The 17,221-nt window shown below is 39.6% G+C and overlaps 1 long non-coding RNA gene across 1 annotated transcript in view; it reads left to right on the top strand.

Moving 5' to 3' along the window:
- The window catches only part of LOC108527818 (uncharacterized), an 85,896-nt gene that overhangs the window by 61,639 nt on the left and 7,036 nt on the right, over positions 1 to 17,221 (top strand). The window contains exon 2 of the long non-coding RNA XR_001884939.1: positions 3,284 to 3,368. This is a non-coding gene — a long non-coding RNA (uncharacterized LOC108527818). The remainder of the gene's footprint in view (positions 1 to 3,283; positions 3,369 to 17,221) is intronic.

The following is a 17,221-nucleotide window of genomic DNA, read 5'->3' as shown; positions in this document are numbered from 1 at the left end:
GCTGGAGTGCAGTGGTGCCATCTTGGCTCACTGCAAGCTCCACCTCCTGGGTTCATGCCATTCTCCTGCCTCAGCCTCCCAAGCAGCTGGGACTACAGGCGCATGCCGCCACGTCTGGCTAATTGTTTGTATTTTTAGTAGAGATGGGGTTTCACTGTATTAACCAGGATGGTCTCGATCTCCTGACCTCATGATCCACCTGCCTCGGCCTCCCGAAGTGCTGGGATTACAGGCATGAGCCAGTGCACCTGGCCTCCTTTGCCCACTTTTAATGGGATCACTTGTTTTTTTCTTGTAAATTTGTTGAGCTTCCTTGTAGATTCTGGATGTTAGACCTTTGCCAGATGGGTAGATTGTAAAAATTTTCCCCATTCTGGAAGTTGTCTGTTCACTCTGATGATAGTTTCTTTTGCTGTGCAGAAGCTCTTTAGTTTAATTAGATCCCGTTTGTCAATTTTTGCTTTTGTTGCCATTGCTTTTGACATTTTCTTTTCTTTTCTTTTCTTTTTTCTTTCTTTTTTTTTTTTTTGAGACGGAGTTTCGCTCTTGTCGCCCAGGCTGGAGTGCAATAGTGCGACCTTGGCTCACTGCAACCTCCACCTGCTGGATTCAAGCGATTCTCCTGCCACAGCCTCCTGAGTAGCTAGGATTACAGGCGTGTACCACCATGCCCAGCTAATTTTTTGTATTTTTAATAGAGATAGGGTTTCTCCATGTTGGTCAGGCTGGTCTCAAACTCCTAACCTCAGCCTCCCAAAGTGTTAGGATTACAGACATGAGCCACCATGTCTGGCCGCTTTTGGCGTTTTCATCATGAAATCTTTGCCCATGCCTACGTCCTGAATTGTATTGCCTAGATTTTCTTGTAGGGTTTTTATAGTTTGGGGTTTTACATTTAAGTCTTTAATCCATCTTGAGTTAATTTTTGTATAAGGTGTAAGGAAGGGGTCCAGTTTCAATTTTCTGCATGTGGCTAGCCAGTTTTCCCAGCACCATTTATTAATTAAAAAAATTTTCCCCATTGCTTGTTTTTGTCTGGGGTTTGTTAAAGATCAGATGGTTGTAGATGTGTGGTGTTATTTCTGAGATCTTTATTTTGTTCTATTGGTCGATGTGTCTGTTTTGTTGTTGTTGTTGTTACTAGTACCATGCTGTTTTGGTATAACTGATTCTTTTGGAAACTACAACTTGTCCTATGGAAATTAGGATTATTTGACATTGATTTTGTTTAAAACTATGGGGTAGCAGTCAGGGAAGGGCAGGAGGAATGCTTTGAAGTCTCTGACACACTCCCTAGGCTTTAAGCAGCATAGTATTTACATGAAGAGTTCAGTCCTTTCAAAAACACTTGATTTCATGCAATAATTCCTGGTTCATTTTTCCATTGATTCATTGATTTATTCTTTCAACAAGATTTGTTTTCTGTCTCCCACTCATTGTGGTAGGCCCCATGGATATGTTAATAAACAAAGCAAGTATGATTCATCTCCTTTTATGGCTTAACCTGTTAAACATGTTTAAAATGTGGTTTTTAAAAAAAATTTAAGAGTGTGCACTGGGAGCAATGCATACATATAGATGAGAGGCCTAAATTATTTAGGGCACTGTGGAGGCCTTCCCCTCAAAACTGCATATCCTCAGGATATTCTGAATTTTTCTGTTAACTAAGAACCCAAAATCTCAGGGACTTATGCCTTATTTTTTATTCACCTACATGTCCACTGCAGTTTGGCAGGAGCTTCTGCTAGTGATGGTTACTCAGGGACCCAGGCTGATGGAATAGCCATCAACTCCAATGACACCAATTACTAACCCGGAGGGATTCAAAGACTCTGAGGATTTGGCACTAATGTTCAAATACTCCACCCAAAAGTGGTACACCCTGCTGTACTCACACCTCACTGGTCAGGACTACTTATGTGGCCTCGCCCAGCTAGGAAATACAATCCTTCCAGGTACTAGGTTATGACCTGCACAAGTACTGACTCCACTGCATCATGAAGGCAGGGTAGCAGTGAGTCCCATAAGTGGGAGAAGTGGCCAGGGGCCTCAGGAAAAGAATTCCAGACTAAGGCAAAAAACATGTGTGAAGGCCACACAATTTATTCCTGGAGTGGACCTCTATTCTGCAGATACAATTAAGTATATGTCTACCTCCAGTTAGACTGCAAATTCCAAAATCCATAGTTCTAGCACAAAGTGGGTGCTCAGCACATGTTTGGAAATAAGGAAAACAAGGTTGTCTCTGGGTTGGATATAATGAACCAGATCAGAAATACTCAAAGTTTCCTTATAGTGCCATAACCACCTCCAGGCCAAAGCAGGTCTTGCTTGAAGACTTTCCTAATCTGTGTCTGTCTCACTCCCTCTCTGATAGAACTAGTCTCTTCTTCCTTCTTTCTCCAACTATAAATTGTACAGGGAACTTCAAAGTACCTGTAACACCTTTTTACCTGTATGTGTTTATCCATTTCATCCTGCTAGATGCTGAAGGGAGACTCCTATCTTATTTGGCTTTATACCAATGTGTAGACCAGTGCCTGGGACATGGTAGTTGTCAATATTGATTGAGAAAATAAATGCATCTGAAATTGTAAGTATTAAGAGAAGGGTAGTTGGAGAGCACTGGAAATATGGGAAAATTAGGTAAGTTAGATACTATCGATAGGAGACCAATTGACTAAAACACCGTTTCAGTGACGTGTACGTCTCCCAAGAAGGACGCTGCAAGTTATAGTAGCTTGGTTTGAACTGGGTTTAAATCATACATTAACATTATGCTCGTACATGACATTACAGGCACAACATGCTATCAGCTTACATATACATTCTGGTCTCTCCAACAGTGTTTTCTTTGACATTTCTGTTTGCTTAGACACTATCTGTCACAAGCCAATCCAGCGGTAACCATCCTAATCCAAGGTGGATAACAATAGCATCAACCTCGCATTTGTATGACACTTGAACTTCATAAAATGATTTAATGTCTTTTATCCCACCATCCAGAAAGGCAACTTTGTGATATCCACCATAAATAATGATTTGTTGTCATTATCAACCAGAGGAAGAGAAAAAATTCTGTGTAGTTTTTCACCTCTCTTTCAGGTTTCATTTTGCAGAGTAGCTGAGATGCTATTCAGTCTTCTCTCCCAGCTCTATTAGCCTCAGTAACTGCCTGAAACAGCAAGCCTGCAGACAAATATTCAGGCTTATGACCACAGAAATCCAAACAGAATGTCAATTTTCATGCATTTGAGGTGAATTGGGCTATTCTAATTTTCAGGAGTTGGATGTTCTTCTAGAAGACCTGTCCCTATGGCAGTAGAAGGGGCCTGTTGCTGTCAGCAAAGTTGCTCAAGGAATGACTTGTGAGTTGCAATTTTTTCACACTACTAATGCATTGCCTTCACCAGGGAGCACAGCCAGTTGCTGTGGGGTTGCATTAGAGGTTTTGGTGAAAAGCCTGGAGACCTCACTATAAAGGAGGAAGTGAAAGGTGGTCACTGGAACTCTACCAGTTAACTCTTCAGGGAACCTACCACCATTTATGTGTTTACCAGAGATGAGCTTCTGATTGTAATGGGACCCCTGACAAATTGAGGAGTTTTGCATTGCTGCACTTGAGTGGGACTAATAGAATGTCAGCATCAGCTTTCAATGCCCTTCCTGATGACCCATGCATAATAGCTTCCTGTGCATGGGCCTCAAGAGTCCGTGACTCACTGTGCTGCTGATACTTACAAGTTTCTGGAAATGCTAGTCATTGGAGAACCCTCTACACCCTAAATTTTTATTATAAACCCTATAGTATTTAATGGTTTAGAGCATTTACCTCCAATTATACTGCTTGGATTCACATCTCCATTCCTCCACTTTCTAATTGTGAAGCTTCAGATGAGTTGCTCTCTTTCATAGGCTCTGTTTCCTCATCTTTAAAATAGGAATAATAATAATAATAGCAACTACTCATAGTGAAGATTAAGAAAATGAATGTATAGTGCCGGGCATGGAAAATTGTAGCAATTTCTCTCAATTACCTTTTTATATAGGGCCCAAGATAAGGTTTCACAAGATCAGAGAAAGATAAATCGGTTGAAATTATAAAAAGAGAGATTTTAGTAAGTTGTCTCTTACCAAGTATCAAGTACTGCCCTGGAAGAAAGGGCATGCCTTCAATAAATATTTATTGAGGACCTAATAAATATGAAGCAGTAGGCTTCATGTAGATAAGTTGTCTGCCACATAAATGTGTTTAAGTACGGGCCAGACAGCCACTTGGTGAGAGCAGGAGTCAGCACAGATCATCTTTTACCACAGAAAACCTCATACAGCCTAGTGGGCTATTCTAAGATTGTTTTAATAGGATTACAAGGCTGAATAATCAATTTGCACCCACTTGAATCAACCCAAAGTTGTGTGTGGGCCACTTCATTCTGATAGATGCCTATTAATAAAGAAGGATAAAAGAGAAGGGGGAGGGAGAACAGCAGGAAAATTACATAATTGCCTTTTCCAAATTGCTTAAAAGTCTTACCTGAAGAAAAATACATCATAATTAAGGCCCCTGGCTTCCATTCATGAAAACGCAAGAACAGCTCAATCGCTTTGCCCCCCAGCAATCTTAGAATTTTTTTTTGTCATTGTCATTATTATATTATTGAAAAGTGTTCAACATTATTGTAGGCCCTTTAGTATCACAACATGCAGGATGCAGAGGTGCACCTTGAGCTTTCTTTTCCATTTATATTGACCCTGGAAAGGAGAGATAGGTACAGAAAAGAGGTGGGTAGACAGGGGCATTGTATAAATATATAAGGTGCAGTCATGTATTCAGCAATGCTTTAATCGAGCCAAATCCTTTCCATCTGACAAGTTCCCAAAGCTCTCCCTTGAGGACACAGAACCTGAGGAATGAGCAGCTGCTTGGCTAAGGAGGTGGCAAGGCAAGCTGACAGCAGGAACAGAGCATGCAGTTAGTGGGTGAGAATGTACCAGGAGAAGGAAACTGGCAAAGGAAAGGGAGACTGAAAAAGGCCCACAAGTTACATTCCCAGAAGGCAGCCCACCCCAGCGAGCATGATACAATAGGCTCCCAGATGTCTCCCTTGTGTTATTCATCTGCCACCACAGTTCTCAATCTTGCACATGCATGTGAGTCACCTGGAAATCTTGTTAAAATGCAGATACTGATTCAGTAGGTCTGGGGTGGAGCCTGAGATTCTGCATTTCTAACAGGCTCCCAGTTGATGCTAATACTCAGGGTCTGCAGACTGCACTTTAAGTAGCAATGTACTAGGTCACAGGTGGACCCACTATGGCCTGTGGGTCAAATTTTGCCAGTTGCTTCTTTGGTGAATAAGCATGATTGGAACACAGCCATGCCAAATTGTTCACATATTGTCTCTGGCTACTTTTGCACCCAGTTGAGTAGTTGCAACAGAGACTTTATGGTTCACAAAGCCTAAAATACATTTAATGTCTGACCTGTCCCTTTAGGATAGAGATCGAAATATTTCTCCTTTATTGAAGCTAAGAGAAAAGAAGAAATTGTGTTATGTTGAGCTGAAGGAACTTGTATTGTGAATTTCAGTAAATAAGAGGCAAACTCTGGCTTTGACAAAAAATAATGATTTCTATAAACATTTAGAGGAGATTAAGACTGTAAATGAATTGAAAGAGAAACATTCCAGAACTCCATGGTTCTAGAGAAACCCTGGATCCTTGCAATCCTTCTACATTCTTTAAGACTGAAAAGAACTAGCAAAATCTTGTGTGATATCCTATGTCAACTATAAATTATCTTCAGAATCACAAAATTTATAAATTCATCTTACATCGGTTGAAAATAACATCCTTCTGCTCTTCACCACCTCATTATGGTTTTTTAGCTGTTAGAGAGTTCTTTTTATTTAGTGAGGAAACTATAACAGCAATAATTCAACCTTAACTTTGCATGACACAGCATCTTTTCCAAATTACTTTTCACACGCACTATCACATTTGATCTTCACATTAAATCCTCCAATATAGGTAAACTAATTCCATTTGATGCAAAGAAACAGTAATATAAAGTCTTCACTCAATAAGCTCACACTCTAATCAAAGAGACAGTGACAGACATAAACATCAACATGGTGTGACAAATGTTCATAGAGAGGTGAATGGGACACAGGTGCAGGTCAGAGGATGACGTAGACTGTGATGGGCTGTCATTTCAGAATTTACCTTACAGGTCTTTAAATTGGGGGAAGAGGTTGTAATGGATGAGAGGATTGTCACAGCAAAAATATTAATAAAATTTGAAGAAAAAAAGGCAATGGTAGCATTTTACAGATAATATCATTATGAGGTAGAAATTCTTGCATGGGAAATTAAAAAATTGAGATTCAGAATCAATACAGATTAATTAATCACTGAAGGTAGGATGCATACTGAAGACTTCTAACTCCACACATTTTTCCCCCTATGGCTATATTAACTTTTCAAGGACGATTTTTTTTTCAAGGAAAAGGATATTGTATGAGTTTATAATGACAGTTACGATAATGATGGCTAACATTCATAGAGTATGTTTTCTATGTCTTCCAAAGGACTAGCACCAATAGATGAAAGTTACCTGTTAGAAGATTTCAGTTCAGTGTAATTAAAATCTTGCTAATCTTTTCAGTTGTCCAGCAAAAGAATAAGCTATATCAGAAAAATAATGAGCTCTCTCTTTCGTAAAGGAAGTGTCTACATTGAAGCTGAATTCACAAGGGGTTTTACCGAAGAGAATGCTTTGTGTTGGCTGAAAAATCAGAATGAATGTGTCTCCTTCAAATAGAGCCAATGAATTTCCCAAGGCCACACAGTTACAGTAACTCAGCCAAAGCTAGAACCTACATGTCCCAGTTTTTTCCTCTACTTCCTTCCTCTATTATGATTACTAATATCAGATGTAAGTGACAGGATGATTAATGAGGAACCCAGCATTGTATTTTAGTAGAATAATGTTCAGTATAGACAATGATATGTAAATAGCTGTAATTCCCAGTGAAACTTTGTAAAGGACTTAGCCTACATTAAGCAATTGGGAAATTTCCTCATTCTCGCAGTCATTAAGATAACGTTCTCCAATTACTTTTTTTGTTCTTATTAGAATTGTTCTTGGGCCTTATTTCAGGTACTACCCAAATGGCATACATTACAATTTGGTCTTATTTGATTGCTACTTTTTAAAAACATGCAGATACCATCAAGCATAGCTTCCGACGGTACAGTAATTTAGCTACAGAATATGTATGAGGAAGCTGAGTATGTATGAAACAAGATAGAGTCAAACTCCAGGGAATTATGTGGCCTTTTGTTTTATAGCATATTGCAATAATTTATGATACCATGAATTTAGTCACATGTTTACTTTATGGAAAGACCTATCAATCCAGTCCTCTTTCCAATATAATTCAAAAAACATTTACTAAACATCTCAACTCTGGGCCTAGTTTCTCACCAGGCATGTGAGTAAATGAAAAGTATTCCATAATGATGTTACTGTAATCTCAAGGGGTTTTATTCTCATGAAGATTTACAAGTATGCAACCAACTGCTAGAGAAACAGAGAACCAAAAGAAGTAGAATAGACAATAAGTGCCACAGAAGGGGATTCAATATTGAACAGGAATTTTAACAACATTAATTTTCATGTTTCAGCCACATTACAGGTTGACTAAAATACCCCCGATAATCAATTAATTTATTCTCTCTTGACAGCAATCCATTTGTGCATCCGTTGTTACGCTACAAAATTGGCACAAAGGAACTATGTCCCATTTGAGTGAGATTAGCCAGTCTACTGTGGCTACGTTATGATTTTAATCCTTGTTTCCTGTAATGCTTCTATAATGCAAAACCTAATGATTTTTCTCTAACCTGCATGGTCTCCAGAGATAATGCATCTGATTTGGTCTCTAAAGTAAGGTAAACAGTGTGGTTTGGGGGTCAGCACAGCAGGCTAGAAAGCAACAGAAACAGCTGTACAGCCAAATAAAGTGCTTAAATTCTTTTCAAACTGAGTTTGGTTTTTAGTGGCAGAAAAAAAAAAAGTGAAATCAAAGGTACCAGTATTCCTCACCCTTATGCTAAATATAGATTTTCATAAACTAGTCAAACACAGCTCTAAAAGATGGTTTATCTTGAGGTTAATCTCAGATGAGAAATTAATGTTTAATTAATTTTATCAAGTCAAGGGGTAGCAGATATGCCTCCTTTATTTTTGTTTAATTGGAATCTAATTACAACGAGGTCATTCATTCATTCATTTACTCAGCAAATTTTTTTAACTACATGAAGCTGAGTTTTTTAACTAAAGCAAAACTCAATAGAAAGCTCTGTGCTGCACTTATTTTCCTAATTTTAGACATTTGTCTAACTTCCCAATGACATTACCCTTGCCTTGAGTGAACATTTGAGGAAATGTAGATAAAAATTATTTGTTCCCCTTAACCACTATCTAATTAGCAAAAATGCCAAATCTCTGCCTTTAAATTCTAAATGGCTTTGGCATAATGAAGCAGCATTATGGGTTAATTTAAGTAATACACTAGAAAACTTTCATCAGCTAACAAATGCACTTGTCTTTAAATTGATCATTTAATCCTCATGATGCCATATTGTTATGTCTTTACTTCTCAAGATCAGTGGTTCTCAACCTTGCCAGTATATTGAAATCACAGAAAGAACTTTAATAGATACTGATGCCTAGTATTCACTCCCAGAGAGACTGATTTAACTAGTTTGGGGTCCTAGTCTGCTTAGCTACTATAACAAAATACCTATGGTAACTTATACTATGGGGTAATTTATAAATGATAGAGATTTATTGCTCGCAGTTCTGGAGGCTATAAAGTCCAAGATCAAGGTACCAGCAGATGCTCTCTGCTTTCAAGATGGTACCTTCTACCTTCTACCTTCTCCTCACATGGTGGAAGAAACAAGGAAGCTCCCCCTGGAATCCTTTTTGTAAGAGCACTAATCCCATTTATAAGGGTAAAGCTCTCACAGCCTAATTGCTTCCCAAAGCCCTCACCTCTTAATACTATCACAATGGGTATTGGGCTCCAACATATGAATTTGGGGGTGGGGGAACACCAATATTCAGACCATACCAACAAGGTTTTGTTTATATATCCTAAGTGTTTCAAATGTGAACCCAGGATTAAGAACCACCATTCTAAACTATGAGAACATAAGCATATGATCATATTCCTCCTTTGCTAACAACCCTTCAATGATGCAACAGCCCTTACAAATGCTGGGGAAAATCCAGAATCCCGAGCACAGTTGTCAGTGCCTTTGGAGGTCCACCTCCTGCTCCTGTTTCTCCCCTTTTCCCAGCCCGCAGCAGTGTGCTTTCCATGCTGCAGGTCTTCCCACCCACCACTCTCAAGTCTGACCCAACTCCAGTCCTTGGACAAACTATTCTCTTTGATGAGATGCTCTCTCTATTTCTTCATCCGAACAGTTTCTTCTGATCTTTAGTTTTGGTGGAAGTGTCACTTTCTTACACAGAACATTTCTGTTCCTACCCATGATTCTCATCCCAAAAATGTTTCTCTACCATATCTAACACTTTACTTGTTTATTACATGGAAACTGTAGAGGTGTTGAGGATAGGAACCCTGTCTGTCTTCTTTACTGCTGTGTCTCTAGTACCTAACACAGTGTCTTCTACCTAACAGGAGCCCAATAGCTCCTTGTTATTGAATCAGTCATGATCCAGTCAAGAAAAAGAAACCACACCAGGAATTTGAATGGGGAAAACTTTATAGAAAAAAATTATTAACTGGTAAAATGTGATTAACTACTAAGTAGACTAAAAAGCACTCACAGCAAATGCTGGGGGCAATTATACTCCTAAGGTAAAAAAGAATACCCAAAGAAGGAGCTAAAGGTTTGGAAAGCACCAGCTCATACCAGTGGCTGAGATTTTGACCCCATTGGAGAGGGCAGAACTGCTACCTGCTGAATAGCAGAGAACTTCACTGGGTCCTGTGGGCCAGAGCTGGTCTACAGGAGGTCACATGTTGGGATGTTGGTGACTTTTACTAGGGTGTCATGGGTTGAAGCTGGTCCATAGAAAGCTCCCCACTTGGGTGCCAATAGATTATAGTTGGTCTGCAGGAAGCTTCCTGCTGAGATGCCGGAGACACTCAGTGTCCCTCAGTGGAGATTGAGGGCCACTCATCACTGCCAGATGTGCAGCTGAAGGAGAAAGAGAAAAGCACACAATAAAAGCCTCTTTGTTGTTGTTGTTGTTGTTGTTGTTGCTATGTCTGCAGTGTCTGTCTAGGCTCTCTAGTGACAAAACCGAACACTGAACCAACTCTCAAATGTGAAATGTTATAGGGCCCAGCCCCAAAATCACAAAACAGGGCAAACAGCAGTAGATTTAGAGGTGAGAGACAATCAGTTGATGTCTAGCACTGTTATCAATGATTGATAGATAGATACATAGATACATACATAGCTGGATGGATACATACCAGATAGATAGATATCCCCAGAAAAACAAAGAAAATATTAATCCCTTCACAAAGTAAAAACCAATAGCATATTCAAATGAAAAGATAAAATCTTGATCTTCACTTTCTCCTATATTTCTTTTATGTCTTTTAAACATTATTTTCATTTTAAAGAACAAATAATTATATTTATGGGATACGATATGATATTTGGATATTGTGAAATGAGCAAATCAGACTAATTAATATATCACCTCACATATTTATCATTTCTTTGTGGTAAAGACATTTAAAATCCACTCATTTAGCAAATTTTGAATATACTTCAACATTAGTAATTAACCTGCATTTTAAAATTTTTCTTTTTCATTTCAGAGCTTGAAAGCCTAAACCATATTGATGATAGCCATTTTACCTATCCCTATTAGAGTCGGACTTCTCTTATTATGGGCCTGAAAAGCCATGTAACTGGGATGAAGGCAAATCTTGAATTCTATATTTGGAGCTTTTGCTCAACTGTAAGATGGATATTAAATCCTTTCAATTTTGCTTTTCAGGATATTCTGGTAGCAATATTACAAGCAGTGAAAAAGCATAAACTAGAGGAAATAAATTAATCAGGATATTGCTTGTCATACTTTCATATCATTAAGAATGTTTTGAGTGCCAAATGAAAGCTCTGATGCAAAAATTAGAGCACAGAATGGCAAGATTCTTTTGATCCTTAATCAGTGCTTATAACTTCTGCAGAACATCAACTATAGCAAAGAATCATTAGTTTTCTGCTATATTTAAACTTCTGCTTTATTTAATAAGCAAATAGTGAAAATAAAATGTACATAGCAGGAAGCTGATCTTTAGCTGGTGTCAGGGATTGAAAAAATAAGCATCCATTCTAGCCTATCTCTTCACAGAATCATGCAATTGACTCAGAATGCAGTGGATTTCTTAAAGCAATTAAATTTGCTTTAAAACAGTCATGCATTTTTGACAGGTACAGTAAATGACACAGCCTTTTTAGAATTTTTTCTAAAGAGCAATTAACACTATCCATAAATAAGGAAATAGTCTGATATAAAAGAAAAGCTTTATTCCAAAGATATCTGCCAGGCAATATTGATAACACATTCCCATCCCATGAAAAGAAACTAAATAATAAGCAATAAGAGTACTGTGGAACCATCCCATGAGACACACATACAGCCATTAAAAATGAAATGTAATAGACTTTAAAACAACAAAAGAAAATGACTATCTTATAACCATCTTCTGTTAAGTGAAAAAAAGCTGATGAAAATAGTATCTCTTGTACAATCATGATTAAAAATGAAAGGGAGAAAACCTGGAAGGCTTTTTTTTTCTTTTCCACAGGATGATTTTGTAGAAATACAGATACAAGATAAAAAAGGGAAGCAAATTTTGGTAGATTACCAAATTGTCCTCCTAAAAGGTGTTGTACCACATGTACATATACTTTCCTACTAGCCATGCATTTTCCATATTTTTGCATATTCCATAATGTACATAGATAATGTTTATACCAGAGAATCTAGCTAGTATATTTTGCTTCAAAACTTTCAAGGAGGGAGTGGCCAAGATGGCCAACTAGAAGCAGCTAGTGTGTGGCTCTCACAGGGAGGAATAGAAGGGGCAAGTAAATACAGCACCTTAAACTGAAACATCCAGGTACTTGCATTGGGGTTAATCAAGGAAACAACTGGACCCACAGAGAATGGAGAAAAGCAAGGCAGGACAATGGCCCACCTGGGAGCAACATAGAGCCAGGGGATCCTCCCCTGCCCAGGGAATGGTGAGTGAATGTGTGAACCCAGGAAACCACACTTCTCCCACAGATCTCTGCAACCCTTCAGTCAGGAGATCTCCTTGTGGACCCACTCCACCAGGGCCTTCAGTCTTCAGTGAGACAGACAGATCTATGTGTAGTCTTGGCAGAGCAGCCACTCAGGCATGCATGGAGACCCTGGAGCCTTAGATACCTGGCCCTTCCAGCAAAAGTAGCTACAGCTCTGGCTAAGTGGGAGGTTAGACTCCTATACATACCTCTAGGAAAGAGGCTGATTCCAGGGTTCCGAGCAGCAACAGCCTGCAGGCCCCATTTCCATGGCACCTCACAAAGTAAGATGCACAACCAGCTACCAGTAGTGGCATTGCACCCCCCTAAGAAGGAGCTCCCAGGGGGCGGGGCAGCAAACATATTTGCTGTTTGGGCACCTTAGGCATTCCAACCTTCAGGCTTTGGAGAGTCTGAGCCCGCCTGGGATAGAAGGGATCCCCCAGAACAGCACAACTGCTCTACCAAAACGTGGTCAGACTGCTGCTTTAAGTGGGTGCCCGATCCTGTTCCTCGTCACTTGGCTGGACCTCCCAACTGGAGCCTCCAGCCATCCCACACAAGCTCTCTAGCTGACAGAGATCTGAAACCGTGGGACGGGGCTCCCAGAGGGAGTGGTGGTCTGCCATCTTTGCTGATTAGGTGACTTAGCCATTCTAGCCTTTGGGCTTCGGAGTGTCTGAGGTGACAGGGAGCTGAAGTGGACCCCCAGCACAGCACGGCTGTTATACTAAAACGTGGCCAGACTGCTTTTTTAAGCAGGTCCCAATCCCATTCCTTCTCACTGGGTGGGACCTCCCAAGTGGGGTCTCCAGTCACTCCCTAAACGTGCCATAGAGCCAGCAACAGGTCTGTGCCTCCCTGGAACAAAGCTGAGAAGGAAGGAGCTTTGTCCCAGAGGGAGGGATAGGCTGCCATCTTTGCTGTTTTGCAACTGTCACTGGTGACACCTCCAGGTTCTGGAAAATCTGAGGTGACTAGGAATTGGAGAGGGCCCCAAGCATACCACAGCAGTCCTACAGAAAAGTGGCCAGACTGTTACATGGGTGCCCATTCCCGTATTTCCTCACCAAGCAGGTCCTCCAGACTTGGGCCTCCAGTCACCCCCCACCAGAGCTATCAAGCCAATACTACCTCAGCAACTGCTTGGACAGAGCCTCCAGAGGCAACTGAAAGTCTCTTGGCCACTGCCTCTACAGTGGAACTGCTCTTGCCACCCTTGCACTTAGGAGCAAAGACCCTAAGTGCCTTATCCACACCTCCAACAAGCTGCAGTCGACCCAAGAAAAGGAGGCCAGTCCACCTTCCATGGGTCCCACACCCCTCCATCACCCCATCGTCACCAGACAAGGAACCCCTGACTTGGGCCCACAGCACAAACCTTCCACCTTGGTCTGACTGTACTGAGCAATTGCTGACCTGCATTTCTCGGGGGCAGAATCCCCAGGAGTCAAGCAAATGACCCTTGGCTACAACCACTATTAAGATCCCTTTTTCTGTTGCCTGTAAACTGGGGAAAAACATAAACCCTGAGATCATTCCAGAGCTGCAGTGGACAGTCCAGGAATGCCACGTTGTGAACTATAGCCAGCATTAAAGTGGAAAAGGAACCCACGCTTTCAGAGCACTGAGAGGGAACACAGCTCCAACTATAAGGAAACATAGCGGAGCCACACAACCAAGCAAGAGTCAACCAACTGACCAATAAGCCTAAGTGTCACCTGCTGGATCATACCCAAAGCTTCAACACCAAAAATACCTCACTAATATACGCCCCTCTGAAACCAGAGACAATAAGTTATCTTCAAATAAAGACCCCATACAAAGCCTCGGCCCAGTGAAAACATCCAAAAAAGAAGTCTATTGACTGTGCTCAATCTACGCTGCAGTTAAAGGAACACCCACACACAGTGATGAGAAAGAACCAATGCAAGAACTCTAGTAACTCAAATGGCCAGAGTGTCATATGTCCATCAAATTACTGCACCAGTTCTCCAACAAGAATTTTTAACCAGGCTGAACTGGCTGGAATGACAGAAATACAATTCAGAATATGGATAGAAACAAAGATCATTGAGATTCAGGAGGATGACAAAACCCAATCCAAGGAATACAAGAATCGCAATAAAGTGATACAGGAGCTGAAGGACAAAATGGCCTATATAAAAATAACTTAATGGGTCTGACAGAGCTGAATAACACAACACAAAAAGTTTGCAATGCAATCAAAAGTATTAACAACAGAAAATATCTAAGCTGGGGAAAGAATCTTAGAACTTGAAAACTAGCTCTCTGAAATAAAAATAAAGAAAAAAGAATAAAAAGGGATGAATGAAACCTCCAAGAAGTATGCAATTATGTAAAAGGAAAATCTATGAATCATTGGCATCCCTGAAAGGGATGAGGAGAAAGCAAACAACTTGGAAAACATATTTCAGAATATCATCCATGAACATTTCCCCATCCTTGCTAGAGAAGCCAATAGTCAAATTCAGGAAATACAGAGAACTCCTGCAAGATTCTACATGAGAAGATCATTCCCCAAGACACATAATCGTCTGATTTTCCAAAGTCAAAATGATAGAAGGAATGTAAAAGGCAGCTGGAGAGAAAGGGCAGGTCACCCACAAAGGAATCTCCATCGGGCTAACAGCGAACCTCTCAGCTGAAACCCTGTATGACAGAAGAGATTGGGGGCCTATATTCAACATTATCAAAGAAAAAAAATCTTCAACCAAGAATTTCATATCCAACCAAACTAAGCTTCCTAAGTGAAGAAATAAGATCCTTTTCAGATAAGCAGATGTTGAGGGACTTCATTACCACCAGACCTGTCTTACAAGAGATCTTGAAAGGAGTACTAAACATAGAAAGGAAAGACTGCTACCAGCTACTACAAAAACACACTTAAACACACAGACTAGTGTCACTGTAAAGCAACTCCATGAACAAGCCAACGTAGTAACCAGCTAACAGCACAATGACAGGATCAAATCCACATGTATCAAGGTTAGTATTGATATGTATGGATTTGATCCTGTCATTGTGCTATTAGCTGGTTACTAACAGCTAACTGGTAAATGAGCTAAATGCCTTGGCAAATGGGCTAAATGCCCCCACTTCAAAGGCACAGAGTGGCAAGGTGCATAAGAAAGCAAGACCCAATGGTATACTGTCTTCAAGAGGCCCATCTCACATGTAATGACACTCATAGACTCAAAATAAAGGGATGGAGAAAAATCTATGAAGCAAATGGAAAACAGAAAAAAGCAAGTGTTGCAATCCTAATTTCAGAAAAAAACATATTTAAAACTAATAAGAATCAAAGACAAGGAAGGGCATTACCTAATGGTAAAGGGTTCAATTCAACAACAAGACCTAACTATTCTAAATATACATGCACCCAACACAGGAGCACCCAGATTCATAAAGCCAGTTCTTAGAGACCTACCAAGAGACATAGAGACATAGACTCCTATGCAATAATAGTAGGAGACTTCAACACTTCAGTGGCAGTATTAGACAGATCATCAAGGCAGAAAATTAACAGATATTGAAGACCTAAACTCAGCATTGGATCAAATGGTCCAATGATATTCTGACAGACTTTTACAGAACTCTCTACCCAAAACAAAACAACAGAATATACATTGTCATTGCCACATAGCACATACTCTAAAATTGACCACATAATTGGACATAAAGCAATCCTCAACAAATGTGAAAGAACCAAAGTCATATCAAACACACTCTTGCATCACAATAAACATAGTAGTCAACACAATGAAAATCATTCAAAATCATACAATTACATGGAAATTAAACAACATGGTTCTAAATGACTTTTGGGTAAACAATGAAATTGAGGCAGAAATCAAGAAGTTCTTAGAAAATAATGACAGCAAAGATACAACATGCCAGAATCTCTGGGACACAGCTAAGATAGTGTTCAGAGGGAAATTCATAGCACTAAATGGCGCATCAAAAAGTTAGACCTCAAATTAACAACCTAACTTCACAACTGGAAGAATTAGAAAAGCAAAACAAACCAACCCTAAAGCTAGCAGAAGAAGAGAAATAACAAAAATCAGAGCTGAATTTAAGGAAATTGAGGCATAAAAAAAAAACATTCAAAAGATCAATAAGTCCAGGAATTGTTTTTTTGAAAAAATAAAATAGGCCACTAGCTAGACAAATTAAGAAGACAGAAGATTCAAATAAAAACAAATAGAAATGACAAAGGGAATGTTACTGGCCCCACAGAAATAAAAACAACCATCAGAAATTACTATGAACATCTCTATGCACACAAACTAGAAAACTTAGAAGTGATGGATAAATTTCTGGACACATACACCCTCTGAAGACTGAGCCAGAAAAAATTGATTCCCTAAACAGACCAATAATGACTCTGAAATTGAATGCGTAATAAATAGCCTACCAACCAAAAAAAGGCCAGGACCTGATGGATTCACAGCCAAACTCTACCAGATATACAAAGAAAGGTTGGTACCATTCCTACAGAAACTATTCCCCAAAAAAATGAGGAGGAGGGACTTCTCCCCAATTCATTCTATGAGGCCATCATCATATTAATACCAAAACCTGGCAGAGACACACACACAAAAGAAAAGTTTAGACCAATATCCTTGAGGAACATTGATGCAAAAATCCTCAACTAAAGACTTGCAAACCAAATCCAGTAATACATCACAAAGCAAATCCAGCATGATCAAGTAGACTTCGTCCCCAGGATGCAAGTTTGGCTCAACATACGAAAATCAATAAATGTGATTCATCACATAAACAGAACTAAAGACAAAAAATACGGGATTTTCTCAATAGATATATATATAATTATATTATATAT

Source organism: Rhinopithecus bieti, unplaced genomic scaffold, assembly GCF_001698545.2.
Source record: "Rhinopithecus bieti isolate Rb0 unplaced genomic scaffold, ASM169854v2 scaffold_2572, whole genome shotgun sequence".
In the NCBI taxonomy this organism is placed as follows: Eukaryota; Metazoa; Chordata; class Mammalia; order Primates; family Cercopithecidae; genus Rhinopithecus; species Rhinopithecus bieti.
This window is presented reverse-complemented; position numbering and strand designations above follow the sequence as displayed.